Raw genomic sequence first — 17406 nt, forward strand, 5'->3', positions numbered from 1 at the left:
GAAAGATTGTATCTTGCATTTTTTTCTCAAAGTGAAATATTGTTGTTCATCCATGAAAGCTGAGGAAACAAATTAAGGTAATGATGCACAATCTAAATTTGAACATCCTGCCATTCTAAGACTATTAAATTATGTTGAAGCTAAAACAAACAATAGTTATTTTTCCCCGCTTTAACTCTTTCTTGATGGCCGACACAAAATCTGAGTTTTCACAGACAACATTTATTTGATACTTATAAAGGCAACTGTAAATATTTTTTGCTGGTTGACTGCAACAGCAGAATATAGATTTGCCCTTTATTTACAACTATTTAATACACTACACTACAACAGTGATGTAATTATTGCTATCTAACTCATTTTGTTTCAAGCATTTCATCAAAACAGCTGAATTACACAATAATAATTGAATAATTTGCTTGAACCAGGTCGACTCCCCTGGAAACATCAACACTTCAAAGAATTTGATTTTGCCTCCCCCAAATGATGATTGAGTCTTCCTGAAAGGACGGCGTGGTGGACAAAAGCGTGTTTGTGTCATGAAAATGGCCCATAATGGCCCTTTGATAAGCACGGGAGGGAAAATCAGCAACTTGATCGAAAAGGAACGTTGTGATGGCAAGAAGAAGTTGTATGGAACAGGCGGTCAGCTGTTAGATGGTCTCCCTACACTTGTATAAGTTTTTGCAGTACATGTGGATTTGCAACCGGATGTATGCTGAAGGAGACAGAAGGTGCCTCCGAGAAAAGGTACTAACTGTTTGCGTCACTCTAACACACCTAATATAAAATAAATATCACTTATACCATAGTTTAAGGAAAACAAGCAGAATATAGGGCATAAAAGATATACGACACTTTCTTATCACAGAAGCCCAACGTGCGTCATGAGCAAGATTGATGCACCAACTCTCGCAATCAGTTCTGCGGGACAGTCCAGAACAAATGGCGGGATGCTCTGTCCCAACACAAGGAGCACCAGAGAACGCCCGATATCAAACTGATAACACGACTGACAAGACTCCAAGAGCCCCTTTGACGGTGAGGTGGTAAAATCCACAACCCTTGTTGCCCGAACAACAGTAACTCCCGAATCCTCCTTTCCAGTCCACAAACAGACAATAATCCCAAACACACCCTTCTTTCTGCCCACGGCCCGCCCCGCGAGAGCCTTCAAAAGACTGATTACTGGTGTCAACAATAATCGATGCGGCGATGCATCCCGATGCGGGCCATGGACGATGCGATTCGATGCGGGCAACAAGCCCAATCGATTCAGCACATATTAAAATATATAAGTCCGTTCAAAAATCTTCCAGTGATGCAATGGATTTGGTTTCCCCATTTGTATTATTCTCATGTTTACCTGTAGAGGGAGCTACTGTACAAGAAATGCAGGGGGGACGAGGAACCCAAATCTGCTTCCTCACGGGAGTAACGTCACAGACATGCGCAACTGCGCAGTGCCAATCGAGAAAGCAGAGCGATAAGACATAACAACAATGGCTGAAGCGGAGAAAGAGGGAGCGCGAAAGATTATTGACGCACCAAAGACATTGAAAGCAGGCATATGGAGACATTTTGGCTTCTATGAGGTTGGTGGGAAATGACCAAACTTATGCGGTGTGTAAAAAAATGAAAGGCTGCTACTGTGTGTAAAAAAAAAAAAAAAAAAGAAAGCCCTGGTCTCATTCAAAGCACTAATTAAATGCTGTGTTTATTTATTTATTTATTTTTTAATATATATTACTATTTTCATTTGACTACAACCAGGAATGACACAAGAGCCTATAAAAAGTTGTTTAATGTCTGACCGATTCTGTTGCCTCATGATTCACGAAAAATATGCTTTGCTTTAGCATTTTAATGCATCCCAGGCTTTAATGCATGATGATGCATTGCTGAATCGAACCGAATCGAATCGTGGCCCTCTGAATCGAATCGAATCGAATCGTGGCCCTCCGAATCGTAATCGAATCGAATCGTGAGGGCAGTGCCGATGCACACCTCTATGAATAATTAACTAATATTTGTCATTTTTTCCTCGGGAACCTTTTGTTGACTTCTGATATGGTGAACTTGGAACGAGTTTTCCTCCTCGCCTGGGTGTTTCTGTTTTGCCTTGCAGTTTTGGTCGGTGTCGACCTGAATAAATTGTCAACTTGTTTTCGGTGAGCCTTCTTTAAACCTTTCAAAATAACAATAATAATAGAACATTTTAATTATAACGCACTTTACATTTGAAAAAAAAATCTCAAAGTGCTCTACATTATCATGTAAAAAAAATAATAAAAAGACTAAAAATAAGAGTAAAAGCAAAAACAGTCAGAAACACAGATAAAATCAGATACAAATCAGATAAAAGTAAGATAATCAGCGTGGAGTTTGCCCTTCTGGCCGGATTGCTGGGGGTCCCGCTGGCCCGGCTCGTTGGATCTGCGCCAGCGCGGGTCCGGCTGTTCGGCTGGCGTGATTCCGGCGGTCTGGCTAGAAGGTCAGGTTCCTTCAATGCATATACCAATAATAATAACATGAGAAGTAGATTTTCAGTGGACCATGAATGTTGGCCAATTGATGTGGATAACACCATGGATGCAATTTCACTTTTGAGTGTTAGGTATGCCAGCTATAAATAAACTAAAAATTTAGACTTTCTATTATAGTCCTTAGAAATCAGGCAAAAAAAAAAAAAGACTCAATAGGTGTTGGTAATTGAGACTGTGGTAATTCCATGCATGTTATTTAATAAGTTTTATATTTATATCATGACATTTATATGCAATCCCCATGCCATTAAAAGTATTAGCCCTTCTGAAATTCTTACTTGTTTATAATATTAATTAATTATTTCATCAATTAATTATTATTACACTTTTCTCACTTAATGTTTAAGATAATCAAACTAATGTAAAAAATCACAATGATAACCCCAGTATACATAAACTGCTGGGTGTCCTTTTACTTTCAAAGCAAAGGCTAAATCTTTGCTTGGTGTTACACTTATTTTCTCAAAAGCCATTTTGTCACTTCTTCATTGTATTATATTTGTTTAATTTTTGTCCTGTAAATTCGATCGTTTTTAAATGATGGAACAGTTTTAATGTTCCATATGGGAGTTTAGTAAAACCCCAGTGTGTTTGTTAATATTGTGTTGTTTATTCATAGAATGCCGCTGGACAGGATAGCATCAGGGGGGTAGAGAGGAAGAATGAACGGAGGGAATAGTGATACCAAAACATGATTGAATGCATGCGGCCTAGATGTAAGTAGCTGATAAGACTTCTCTTACTAACAGTGTTGTTACAAATTACCTGAAAAAGTAATTTAATTACTGATACTGATTACACCTAAAAAAGTAATCTAGCGACTTTACTGATTACTTTATTATCAAAGTAACTAAGTTAGTTTAGAAGTAATTTATCGGTTATTTTTTACCAATTTTGATTCCTTTGCCGCCCCAACATAAGAATCAAAACTAATTGACTTTCCGATAATTGAATTTATAGGGGAAGATCAGAATTTTTCACATAAGGCTTAATCTTTGAGCCAGTGGAGGTTTAATTAGTCGATGGAGTTGATTTCAACCACCATTGACTCGCTCTAGCTTAGCCATTCCAGAGCCCTGAAACTAACAATTAACTGACAAACTGCATGGAATTTGTTGAAATCAATTCCACCGACTAATTAAACCTTGCTAACCAGAAGATAAAGCCTAATGTCAAAAATTCTGAATTTCGGGTTAGGGTTTAGCGTTAACGGCATATCAGTGCCAAAATAAAACAATGCAAATTGACTCCACAATCATCAACAACACACAAATGAATTGCATAGTGCAATAAACACAAAGGTGGGGGCGGGCGTGGATGCGCACGCACAGCCCGGAAGTACGCAATACATACACACGGTCAATTTGGCCACAAAACGTGGCGGCAACTAAGCACTTTACACTCAATCAGACTTAAAACACATCCCAAAGATGCAAAACGAACATGTCACCTAGCGAGATAAATGTTCAACACGAATATGATGTAAACAATGGTCGACAACTACCCACCGTTGCAACAGCAAAGCTACGAAATGGCCATGCATGTAGCGGCTACAACCTATTGCTGGAACCCTCCATAATGAAGGAAAAATACTCACGTTCATTCATGAACGCAAACAAATCAACATTCCCTCACACATCTCAACAGGTGGCTGCACTCGGCTTGAACGTACACTCGCAGTGGCACACCCCTTTCTCACACAGTCCCAAAACACTTAGCGTGTGTGACTCGAGACAAAACAGGAAGAATTAAAAGCGGTTACCAGGGAAACGAACACGTAGCGGGAACTTTTCTAACAATATCTATTCAAAATGCTCTTCGTACATAACTACAAAAGTCTTCATTCTACATACATTATGAGGCAATAACAGAATAAAAATGCACAGACACTAAGGAAAGAAACCAATCAGATTACTGTTCTGGATGAATGAACACGTTACATTACTCTTTACTGAAAGAAAGTAATCAGATTACAGTACTGCGTTAGTGACAACACTGCTTTCTAAGGGGACGTAATGTGTGGAGGGGATACTGAAGGATAAGAAAAGGGAAGATAGGTCAGATAACAGTGTGATAGGGTAAACTGAGTGTACGAGCAATATAAGCATTTGTAGTTAGGAACCTGGTATAAGGACATTCAACTTTTAGCTATGTGATCATGAAACATGACAACAGTTTTTATACCGGTATGTGTCTAGTGGCACCTAGTCATGGGTGTACCCACTCTGATGTACGTGTTAGTCATGCAGAGAACGCAACTACTACCGTTGGAGCTGTTGGACAGACCTTGCACTGCTGCCACCATTCCAGGGGAAAGCAGGCAAGGGGGCAGACATGCCAACTCCAACATAATTCTCAGAAATTCCAGTCTATCTTGTGTGGCTTTCTTTGACAATCTTTAAATATGTACAGTATAGGCGATACAGAAAAGTTGTATTTCAATATTGAAGTGAAAATGTAACACTAACCTGTCTGGCACATGACAAAGACAAATAGTCCATTGAGCATCAGCTTTTGCGAATAATGCGAGTGCTATTCATGCTGTCATCCATCTTCATCTTGTGTCTCCCATCAAGTTTGCTCAACTCCAACTCACAAGGTCATGCACAGTCTACTGGCCTTCTGCAGGTTTTTTCTCTTTCACCTAACCCATGTTCAGGAATATTTCGATATAAATGATTGATCCAAATCAAATTTATTGACTTAACAACAAACATATAAAGAACACTTGTCAAGTCGAGGATACAACCAATTGAGCAACACAAATGTATAGATTTTCTGTGGCTATTGTTTGTGGTTTTTTTGTGTAGTACGGGAGGAAGCCAGAATACTCAAATAAAGCTCACACAAGTGCAAGGAGAACATGCAGATGTGCATGTTTTATAAAATAAAAAAGGTACAGATGTATGTTTATCTATTATCTAAGGTCTTAGGTAGGGAGTGGGATATTTAATACATTTAATCAAAGAAAAAGAAAGCTTAATAGTTTGGGGAATGTCATTAATTTCCTGCCTTTATTTGTTAGACTTCTGTTCTGGAGCGTATGCTTTGGCCACCACCAACCCTTCTCCTCTTCCCCACCAGAGTGAAGGGGGAGGGGGCATGACAGGTTGTCTCGTGTGGCTAGTAAAACTGCTCGAAAGCACTTTATTTCTTGTTGCTGCCTGTTAAGAATGGTGAGCGCACTGAGCGTTAAAAATCTATAATGGTAGATATGGTAAGATATTTCTGCATGGATTGAAGTCGAACTGCTTATCAACATGGCTAAAAGTTCTAATGTAAAGCAAATCCTAAAAAGAGCACTCAAAATTTGCCTCAACAAATTGTAAAATACCAATTGTATTATTTGCTATTGTTATGCTACACTGCCAGAGGACGGACTACTCTCTGAATCAAAATGTAACCAGTTATCGCTTATTTAAAGGGCAGCTGAAGACTTTCTTAGACCATTTTACTCGGTTAAATTGTAATGAATGCATCAGTCGCTGTCTCAAAACTCACATGACCCAAATTTTTTTGAATTGACTGCGTATTTTTTGAGTTACTGCCATAGCAACACATTAGCAACGAGGGACGCACCATGGAGCCGGCTCCTACCTGATGACGTTAATTCCTGAAGACCTCGCCAGCACACTAATACGAAAGTATAGCACCACGCTATCCTCGCCATACATTGCAAACATTTTCTGGGTTTTACTCGCGAGATTCATCATGCCATTTCGATGTGGAGCAATGAATTGCTCACACAAAAGCTCAAGACTCTATGAGTGGCAAAAAATCTTCTGCAAGGATTTGGACATCTTTTGTGAGAGTCAAGAGGAAGAACTTCTCCCTGGCTCCTCGATCGCATCTTTGTTTTCAACATTTCAGCGACGGCGGCTTAGAAAGTCTAGGAGGATACAACCTTGGTTTTTGTAGACCCTTACTGGCAAATTGATACGTTTATTACTTCATCGCGACCTGTTTTTGTTGTTGTTGCTTGACTGTCATTAGACAGCTGACAGGTTGTCTATTCATGTCAATTCGATACTGTAACGTCGACAAAGAGTTACCCGTTTGGTCAGGTTACATTTCTTTATTTTTAGAACAACAGACCACAGCCGACGCCAACAAAAAACCCCGCGACAACCGGGAAACGTCTCGCTCCGTTGCACTCCCGTAAGTCACTTGTTGCATTTAAGAATGCATGCAAATACACCTGATACATTATAACCCGATTCGTTACATTTATTACGAGAGCTATATAAATACTAAAGATGTCCCGATCGATCGGCATCCCGATCGATTGGGTCCGATCACGTCATTTTCAAAGTATCGGAATCGGCAAAAAAATATCGGACATGTCTTTTTTTTAATATACATATATATTTTTTATTTAAATTGTTTTCTAATTGTATTTAACGTTACAGATAAAATGTCTTACACGCATCCAGAATAGTTTTGGCTTAAAGTAGGGCTATCAAATTTATTGTGTTTACAGCGGTGATTATTTTTTTTAATTAATCACGTTAAATAATTAACGCATGCACTGCAAGACCCACTCATGCATTGTCGCGTTCAATCTATAAAAACGCCGCTTTACCTATAGATAGCGCTAAAAGGTAGCGTATAATGAGTAGAGAGAATTTTGACAGCCTTTGAAGCCATTTTTTATGTGGCTAAAGCCTTACTATACCTCTCTCAGCAATTAAAAATAACGTGGGGGGCAATGTGGGGAAGAAATGTAGTTGCAGTTGTCGCGTTAACAGAATATTTTCCGTCGTTGACCGGTTTTTTAAAACGATGACAGAAAAAACTGAAGTCCATCTGTCATTTTGACAGGTTGCAATTCACACCCCAGACCACAGGGTGGCGAGTGAGCATATTAATTAGCTATTGTCTCTCTTGATGCATGACGCCGTTGGCCTTACTCGGAAATATGTCAAGGCAACTGAGTGTCCGAAGTTTCTTCAAAAAGCCCCAAAACGACAATGGTGTTGATAAAAGAGGTGAAAAAAGAGGGACTGCACAAGCGGGCACGCAATTCAAGTCCATGCGCACCAGGAGGAATGTGTGAGACTGCGTTCAGGCCACAGCAGGTGAACTGTTAATTTCATTGTTCCATATGTAGCCTACCTACTGGGGCCACAGTCAGCTGTTTTTGTCACTGCGGAGAAAAAGTTACATATTCATCTGCTTGATGTGTGATGGCACGGTGTGGATTCTCTGTTAAGCTTGTTCGGACAGAATATTAATTAAAAATGAATGAAAACTAAATACTATTGAATATGTCATTATTATCATTTTTAAAATTTAAGTGACGGGTAAAAATAGATTATGACCGGAATTTTATGACCCTGTCAGTCAAAATGACAGACAACGAAAAAGTCTAGCGCAACCTCTGTTAGTTGTTAATCATTTTCTTAACACCCTATGTTCTTTCCCAACGCAGAGAAGATATATCAATTGGTGCCCCCTACGCACAGTCATGCTTCCCATCATGCATTTGGGCAGAAGTTAAATGGCTGCAGTATCATTTACTGAAAGCTCAACAAATACACTAGATGGCAATATTTAGTCACAATATACAAAGTTACATTTATCCTTTAAGAATTACAAGTCTTTCTATCTGTGGATCCCTCTCACAGAAAGAATGTTAATAATGTAAATGCCATCTTAAGGATTTATTGTCATAATAAACAAATACAGTACTTATGTACTGTATGTTGAATGCATATATTCGAGTTTTATTCATTTTTTTCTTAATGCTTTGCCAAAATGTATATGATCGGGAAAAATTATCGGGAATGATTGGAATTGAATCGGGAGCAAAAAAAAAAAAAAAAAGCAATCGGATCGGGAAATATCGGGATCGGCAGATACTCAAATTAAAACGATCGGGAGCAAAAAAACATGATCGGAACAACCCTAATAATACTCGTCTGTTTTCGTTCAGAGAAAAATCACGATGCTAGATGCCTACCACTCTCCTTTTCGTGACGTGCCGAGTAAATCGTCATCATCTAACGCCTCAGGTTCAAACATGTACACTGCTGGCCAAAACTATTGGCATCCCTGCAATTCTGTCAGATAATGCTCAATTTCTCCCAGAAAATGGTTGCAATCATAAATTCTTTGGTAGTAATTTCTTCATTTATTTTGCTTGCAATGAAAAACACAAAAGAGAATGAAAAAAACTTAAATCATTATCATTTTACACAAAACTCAGAAAATGGGCCAGACAAAAGTATTGGCACCTTCAGCCTAATACTTGGTAGCACGACTTTTATTAACTGCTTCCGGTATCCATCAATGAATTTCTTACAATTATCTGCTGGAATTTTAGATCATTCTCCTTTGGCCAACTGCTCCAGGTCCCTGAGATTTGAAGGGTGCCTTCAACAAACTGCCATTTTCAGATCTCTCACCAGCTGTTCTATGGGATTCAGGTCTGGACTCATTGCAGGCCACTTTAGAAGTCTCCAGGGCTTTCTCTCAAACCATTTTCTAGTGCTTTTTGAAGTGTGTTTGGAGTGATTGTCCTGCTGGAAGACCCATGACCTCTGAGGTGACCCAGCTTTCTCACACTGGGCCATACGTTATGCAGCAAAATTTGTTGGTAGTCTTCAGACTTCATAATGCCATGCACAGTCAAGCAGCCCAGTGCCAGAGGCAGCTAAGCAACCTCAAAACATCAGGGAACCTCCGCCATGTTTGACTGTGGGGACCGTGTTCTTTTCTCTGAAGGCCTCATTTTTTTCCTGTAAACTCTATGTTTATGCCTTTTCCCCCAAACCTCTACTTTTGTCTCATCTGACCAGAGAGCATTCTTCCAAAACATTTCTGGCTTTCTCAGGTAAGTTTCCAGCCTAGCGTTTTTCTGTCTCCGGGTCAGAAGTGGGGTATTCCTGGGTATCCTACCATAGAGTCCCTTTTCATTCAGACGCCGATGGATAGTACGGGTTGACACTGTTGTACCCTCGGATTGCAGGACAGCTTGAACTTGTTTGGATGTTAGTCAAGGTTCTTTATTCACCATCAGCACAATCTTTTGTTGAAATCTCTCGTCAATTTTTCTTTTCCGTCCACATCTACGAAGGTAAGACACATTGCCGTGGCCGTTACACCTATTGATGACACTGCGCACGGTAGACACAGGAACATTCAGGTCTTTGGAGATGCATTTGTAGCCTTGAGATTGCCCATGCTTCCTCACAATTTTGCTTCTCAAGTCTTCAGACAGTTCTTTGGTCTTCTTTCTTTACTCCATGCTCAATGTTGTACACACAAGGACCCAGGACAGAGGTTGAGTCAAATTTAATCCATTTTAACTGGCTGCAAGTTTGATTTAGTTATTGCCACCACCTGTTATGTGCCACAGGTAAGTAACAGGTGCTGTTAATTACACAAATTAGAGAAGCATCACTTGTTATTTCAGAGGGTGCCAATACTTTTGTCTGGCCCATTTTTGGAGTTTTGTGTAAAATGATAATATTATTATTTTTTTTTCTATTCTCGTTTGTGTTTTTTCATTTGAAAGCAAAATAAATGAAGATACTACTACCAAAGCATTTGTAATTGCTATCATTTTCTAGGAGAAATTGAACATTATCTGACATAATTTCAGGGGTGCCAACACTTTTGGCCAGCAGTGTCGGGATAAATTGTAGATAATATCACTGATATCGTTCCTGTGCTATGCTCGCTGTTGCGTTCAGGAATTTACGTCACACTTCCAGGTTTGGGAAGGGACTATTAAGAGAGTGCAAAAAAACCCTAAAAAAAGAAAAATTATCCTCGCAGTTACGCTTTAAAAATGACATGGTTGTTTTGACAATATCGTCCAAAATTTGTATTCGTAAAATTACACTGAAATCCGTAAAGCTCTTCAGATGCCCTTTAAAACATTCCATGCTGCGTGGTCGTCGCTGATAGCACGTCTGCCTCATACTCCAGAAGTTAACGCCCTTCATCTTAGTTCATTGAAATACTGTAAACTACTTTTATTGGAAAAACAATCCCTTATTTCACAGTGCATCACTAGAATACAGGTGCACGTTTTATTTCGGTATAACAATAAAATCCACGGTGTTTCCATCAAATGTGCTCTTACGTAATTTCCACACGCATTTGCCTCAGCTGCCCTCTTGATGTGGAGGTGTGAAGGTAGCTTCCATCATATCTGCCAATGAGGGCTCAGACACATTGAGCTCGAAGCATACTTGAGTGTCAGCAGCGGGCCAGATAAGGCTAATAAAAGTAGACAGAGAACAAATCACAGCAGCCTTCCGTCAGGCTGCACACAAGCAAAATGGGATGGAATGTGTGCTTTTCAGCACTCCCAGCGTGATTCCATCTAAACCAAAACAGATTCTGGCGTTCCGGCTGTTATCGAGCAGTACCCTTGCCCCACCCTGAAGTTCACAGAATAATTAAGAGAATGCAGTTAAGGGTCAATTTGGGTCAGAGTACAATGAGCGGCTTAACAAAAGCTTCACGAATACAATGAGATTTTGGCAGCTGCTGAGGCTTATTTTATTATCATTTTGGATGGTAGCAATTTTAATCGTTCACGTTTCTAGGCAGGCTATTATAAACAATACAGTTTGTATCCTTCCCTCAACTTCATTGAAATGTCAGTTTTAGATTTTAAAACATGCACACACAATAAATAGGAATTTTTTTTTTCTTTCAAAATTTTAAAGTATAGTACAAAAAACTAATACTATATATTTAGTATTGTTCTTGTACATAAATATTATAGCACTGACCACTTCACTTCCAGCCTCAAATTCTGCTTGCAGGAAACACGAGTTCCAGGGATTATCCGGGATCAACTTGAATGCGGAAAAGAAGGTATACAAGTTAAGCTTTAGCTACACGGAACATTGTAAGAAATACAACAGGCATTACACAAGCATGGGGGTCTAATGTAGGCTGTTGTTCATCATTTACTTTGTTTTAACACATAACAAAGCAATTTAAATCTTTCCACAGCTGAATGCTTTTAATAGGTGTACACTATTGCGCAAGTGTCTTTTTAAGCCCTATTTTACCATAGCCATTTTTACAGCTGTTAATTGTATGATTAGTATACTCGTTTGAGTCTATTATCAAGACAATAAAGCATCCGTTTTGTTATTTCTTTCCCCCAACAGAAAAAATTGACTACAAAAAACATCATATTGTTTTGTGGTTGTAGTGGACCAAACAGACAGAACGACACTGGTGTTTCAACTTAGGAAAACAAATTAATGCAATAAATTCACAAAAACAACTTCAACAAAATTTTCTTGGGCACAACTTAAAAAGGGTCTACTTAACAACAATAGGCTTCAACCAAACTGACCTACAGGCAATTATCTGCGGCTGTTTAAATAAGGGTGGACTCTCCTAAACGACCATCTGGGGGAGGTATGATAACAAATGTACCAAATATTATCAGGTTACTTAGATACCAACAAATGGAAAAAATACATACATTAACATCAAACAATAAATCAACTAATGTGCATTTAAATAAACAGAGGAAACATTATTAAAAACAATCATACTTAAATCAACTTAAATAACTCCCCCCCACCAGATGGTAGGTGCCAAGTCTTCCACAGCTTGGTCATTACCTCAAATCAAAATCAGATTCAAGTAAATATTCAGAAAAATATTAACTAAAGCGTGCACCCATTAGAAAATACATGTCCAAATAATGGTTTACTCAAAATATCAATTAAATAATCAATTTAGTAGAAATCTAAACAGCACTTGCAATTGTGATGGTAGAGGTATCCACCACAGTGGTAAACACGTATTTTTAAAAAATATTGTTCTCCCAGTTTTTGCATGTATTTTCAAAGTACTTCAATCTACTCCCACATTTCAAGCACATGCATGTTAGGTCAAACAAAGACTCTAAATTAGTCCACAGACATGAGGCAGACATGACAGTGAATTTGTATTTAAATGGACTGTTGACCAGTCCAGGTTGGGCATGTTACCGGTTTCAAAGTTTACCGTGGTATGAAAACGTCACGGTTTCAAAACCACTAAAAATCATTATCATATCGTAGTGCGGTATTAGCTATTTTTTATGTTCCAAAAATGCAGCAAGAAATCCGTGGCTTAAAGCGGCAGTGCTCACCCCTCCCCCTCCAGTCGTTGCTCTGTCCTCTGGCTGTCGGTGACACTACACCTGAGCTTTTGCTCCCTTAAAAAAGACAAAGTCCCTAGTATGGAAGTACTTCGGTACCGAAAGGAAACAGACAGCTGCGGCTTAGAGGAGGAAGGACAGCCGACATGCTTCACAGGGTGGTTACCAGGGGAAGCAACACCTTCAACATGATTTCACATTTACGTGACCATCATCACATTACACAGAATTTAAGGAAGGAAAAGCTGTCATGAACCTTTCCCACCCGCTACGAGAGTTCACTCCAGTGTATTTAGTGTGTCTAGCAATGGTAAAACAAATACTGTAACGTAAGCTTGTTAACGAGGCAGATAACACTGCAAGTTAGCATGACAAGATGGCTAACTTGCTTCTCTACCATTACCCTACTTTTGTAACGCCTTCCGCCATTGTAAACATCTGTTCAAAATAACATTTTTATAATACAACCTGTTGTTTTTTTCTCTCTTGCGACTTCCCACTTGTGTTGAGAGAGGGTGTGTGTGTGTGTGTGTGTGTGTGTGTGTGTGTGTGTGTGTGTATAATGTGTAATTAATGATACGAGTCATACACACAATCAATTTGAAAAATCAATTTGATCATATTGCTTAAGTCCAGTTCTATATTACGAAGGGATCCTGCCCTAATGTTGAGCAGTTATTTATTTATTTATTTGTTATTTATATATTTTAACATTATATTAATGTTGGTGTTCCAATTTGCCATAATGTTGTGAAAATTTAAAAAATCCTGTTCAGTGGAAAAAGTTTTTTTTTTTTAACTCATACATCTCAAAATAACACATTTTAGAGCTATAATTGCAATAACGTGATACCGTGAAACTATAGTATTTTTGTATATGGTTATCATACCGTCAAAATGTCAAACTGGCACATGCCTAATCCAGGGTGTGTCCTGTGCCATGCCCAATGTTAGCTATAAAAGCCCCAGCACACCACACCTGCAATTATAATACGTTTTATCCAAGGTCGTAGGTTTGGTCTCAACATTGGTAGGGACACTATTACAGCATAACCTGCATGTACACTTTTTGCTGGCGACGGGACATTAATAAGACCAAACAGATTGGATACATTACTAAAAAATAGCTGGTTACTACATACAAATGAAAATAGTTAGAATTATTTTCATATGAAGAAAGTCATTTTTCAAAATGCTTCTGTCATTTCAAGGAAATTTACAGTGGTTGCGTTTTTGTGTTGTTGTTGTTGTTTTTATTGGGGGTGGGGTTAAAAATGTGCATAGGCTGCAAATATACTTTTTTAAAATGATGTAGAAAATAAATACATTTTAATTAATGAATAAATGCACATTTGAATTAAAGTTAACAGTAGAAAACATACAGGAAGACACCTCTAAGCAGCTTTCTACTAGAGTTTCAAAAGTCAGCAAGTTCACACAGTTTAATGTTATGCTAACTCTGATGCAGGTCGGACTTTCAGTAGCAAAATTAGTGGCATGTTCCCCACCTCCACAACATTGACATATTTTTACATTACTTACGGTGGCTGCTGTTGATGGCCGAAAAAAAAAAAACTTCTAATATCCCTCCTCTTCAAATGGGACGGAGGAGGCAGCATATTGACATGTATTTCTGTCGGGATAGTGTGAAAGTGGGGGTTCTAGTCATCAGCCAATCAAACGTGTGTTTGAGGGGGAAAAAATGGACCGGCACATTCAGCAAGTGAAAAGAGGTGGACATAAGTCTGAACATAATAAAAGTAATTCACTTAATATTGGTAGGGTTAATTCTGTCCTACCAACACAAGGGAAGACAATCTAAATTACCTTTATAGCTGAACTCATTGTAAAATTCAAATAAGGTCGCTTAAAAGTTGGTGGGGACAATTTGAGCATCCTGAAAAGTTGGTAGTGTTATGTCCCTACCGTCCCTATGCAAACCTACGCCCTTGGTTTTTATCAAATACCGATGGACTGTTGAGTATTTGGATATCAAAATGTTATCATTATTGTTGTTTCTGTTCCAAATTCATAAGTAGGATGTCAGTATTTTGCCTTTCGAGCTGTGCAGCTGTTCTTGCCACGTGGCATACACAGGTCAGAGAAACCAAACCCAAGCATGAAGTGGCCAGTGATTGTGAAAATAGATAAATCCCAATTGAGCATTTTAATAAATGACTTGCATAACTGTGTTTTTATTATATCATCTTCCTCGGTGCAACTCGTCTATGGATGTTTTTTGCCTTGTGACTTATGTAACTTCTGGATGTGTTAAAGCTTCAGGTGTATCATTTTATAACTTAATTATGTCTGTCTGGCCTAACTGGGCATCAAAAGGCCTGAATCCTGATGTTTGGTTGTAGGGTCTTCCATTCATAACATGAAACCTATCCTCTAAAAAGATTGACTTCTACTATCAGCTGAAGGAATCCAATCAAAGACGCAACATTTGATCTAATTCAGCCATTAAATATCCCTGTTCTGAACTAATACTCAGCGGCTGTAAACGTACGCATACAATCAGCAAAGCGTTTAGGTGCCTAGCCAGCAAAGGTAAGAAGGTTTGAAGGTAATTGTTATGTAATCTATACGGTATGGACATTACATAACAAGGATAGGGCCAAGATTTGGAGGACACACCTCTGAGATGAACCAGATGTCGGTGCATTTGGTCTGGCAACACAGTGGATTCATTGAGCTCCAAAGAGGTCCCACATATCCTGTCCACAGGGACTTTGTCTGTGTGCTGGTGTGGTTTGGATCTTTTGCAGAGCACCAAAGAGATTCCTCGGATTCGCCGACTGAGGGCAATTTGTCGCGCGGCTTTTTTTTTTTTTTTTAATAGAGGCCTTCAAATAATGTTTCCATTATAAATTCTCCACAGACGTATCAGGCTTAAATAAAGTCGACCTTCGCCTCAAATTGAAAGTTAGAGCAGAATAATAAGTGTTCTTGCTAGTTTTTTGTGAACCTTTTTCTATTTTTGAGCTTCTGTATTAGTAAACGCTCAATAAAATATGATTTCTTATGATCATTTTTTTCCACTCACTGCACAAAAATATCCATCACTGAAGTCACACATTGAAAAGGTTTCCTAATTACATGACACCTGCGACTGTTGACCATTCCAAAGCCAACTGGAAAAAGCTCCAGTTTACCTGTCTCAATGGATGGATACATGAAAAATGAAACCTCAAATCCATAACACATTGACAACTAAATTCAGAATCTCACAGAACAAAATGGAAAAATGAGATCATAAAGTGGCTCAGTCAGTAGCGTGTCTGTCCTCCACGTGCCTGTATGCACTCCCTACATCTGTGCACGCTCTTTATGGTGCTACTGATGGTCAGGGGTGAAACTACTCATTCTTGTTAGGGTATGCAAAATGAAAAATGGCACCCCCACTTCCTATACGCTACTCACCAAGCAGACACACACACCCTTTTTTCTCCAGTTTTGGTGGCATCTTTGCTGCTTTTTAAGTATGTTGGAGGTGAAAGAGAATCAAAAGCCCCTTTCACATACACCTAATCACCGTTAAAATCCCAGGATTTAAAAGGCAGCCCTTGTATGTGAAAACAATTTCCCGGGTCGACTCATACGGAGATTACGCGGACATTTCACGGGTCAGTTTTAGTATAATGTCCGGGACATTCCCGAGACCAGGCGTGAAAACAAGCGTTGATGTAAATATCATGGTGGGCCGATCGTCACTCCCTCTTTCTTCGCAGTAAGACAAAAAGTGGTAAACAAACATCGCAATTATCAACATAGCAAGCTGTAAATTGCCAAATTAAACTGAAAACATAACAAAATTAAATTGCTACTAGATTGTAGAGCTGAGGAAGAGAGTCCATTGTCCATCTAATCCTAGGAGTTCTATTTGACCCAGACTTATCATTTAAAGCTCATATTAAACAAACCTGCAGAACAGCAACATAGCCAAAATTAGAAATATTTTATCTAAAAAGATGCAGAAAAAATTAATTCAAGCGTTTGTTACATCAAGATTGGATTACTGTAACTCCCTACATGCAGCTTGTCCTAAAAGTTCTCTAAAAGGTCTTCAGCTAGTCCAGAACGCAGCAGCAAGACTTTTAACAGGAACTAATAGAAGAGAGCACATCACCCCTGTGCTCCAGGCCCTTCACTGGCTTCCAGTCGAGTTTAGAATTAAATTTAAAATCCTCCTTCTTACATTTAAGACCATTAATGGATTGGAACCATCTTATCTCACCGATGCTCTGGTTCCATACCGCCCCAACAGAACACTCCATTCTGAGAATGCAGGTCTACTGGTAGTTTCCAGGGTTTCTAAAAGTACAGTAGGAGCTAGAGCCTTTAGCCACCAAGCTCCTGTTTTATGGAATCAGCTTCCAGATAGTATTAAAGAAGCCGAGGCAGCCTGTACATTTAAGATTAGACTAAAAACATTCCTATTAGAGAAAGCTTATGGTCAGGCTGGTTGAAATCGGACTAGACTCACAGTTCAGTCTAAGCTGCACAAGAAGCTATTATGCTGGGGGAAGTACAGCCACTGAGTCTTATCTCCTTTTTCTCACTCTACCTACCACTTGTCTTACTTTATTTCTATTTCTCTTCATCACTAGTCACCCGGTGTCCCCTTTCCCTCCTCCCCTCTGGGGAGAGGTTGTTTTTTAGCTGCAGCCTCCTGACTATCCGGACCCCTGACTGGATGGACGTCCTCATTGACACACCCCCCCCCCCCCC

The 17406-nt window shown here is 39.1% G+C and overlaps 1 long non-coding RNA gene across 1 annotated transcript in view; it reads right to left on the reverse strand.

The window, feature by feature from the left end:
- Positions 1 to 2377: 2377 nt before the first annotated feature.
- LOC130908079 (uncharacterized) overlaps positions 2378 to 17406 on the reverse strand; it is a 35213-nt gene continuing 20184 nt past the window's right edge. The window contains exon 3 of the long non-coding RNA XR_009061567.1: positions 2378 to 2503. This is a non-coding gene — a long non-coding RNA (uncharacterized LOC130908079). The remainder of the gene's footprint in view (positions 2504 to 17406) is intronic.

This window comes from Corythoichthys intestinalis, chromosome 19 (assembly GCF_030265065.1).
Source record: "Corythoichthys intestinalis isolate RoL2023-P3 chromosome 19, ASM3026506v1, whole genome shotgun sequence".
NCBI lineage: Eukaryota > Metazoa > Chordata > Actinopteri > Syngnathiformes > Syngnathidae > Corythoichthys > Corythoichthys intestinalis.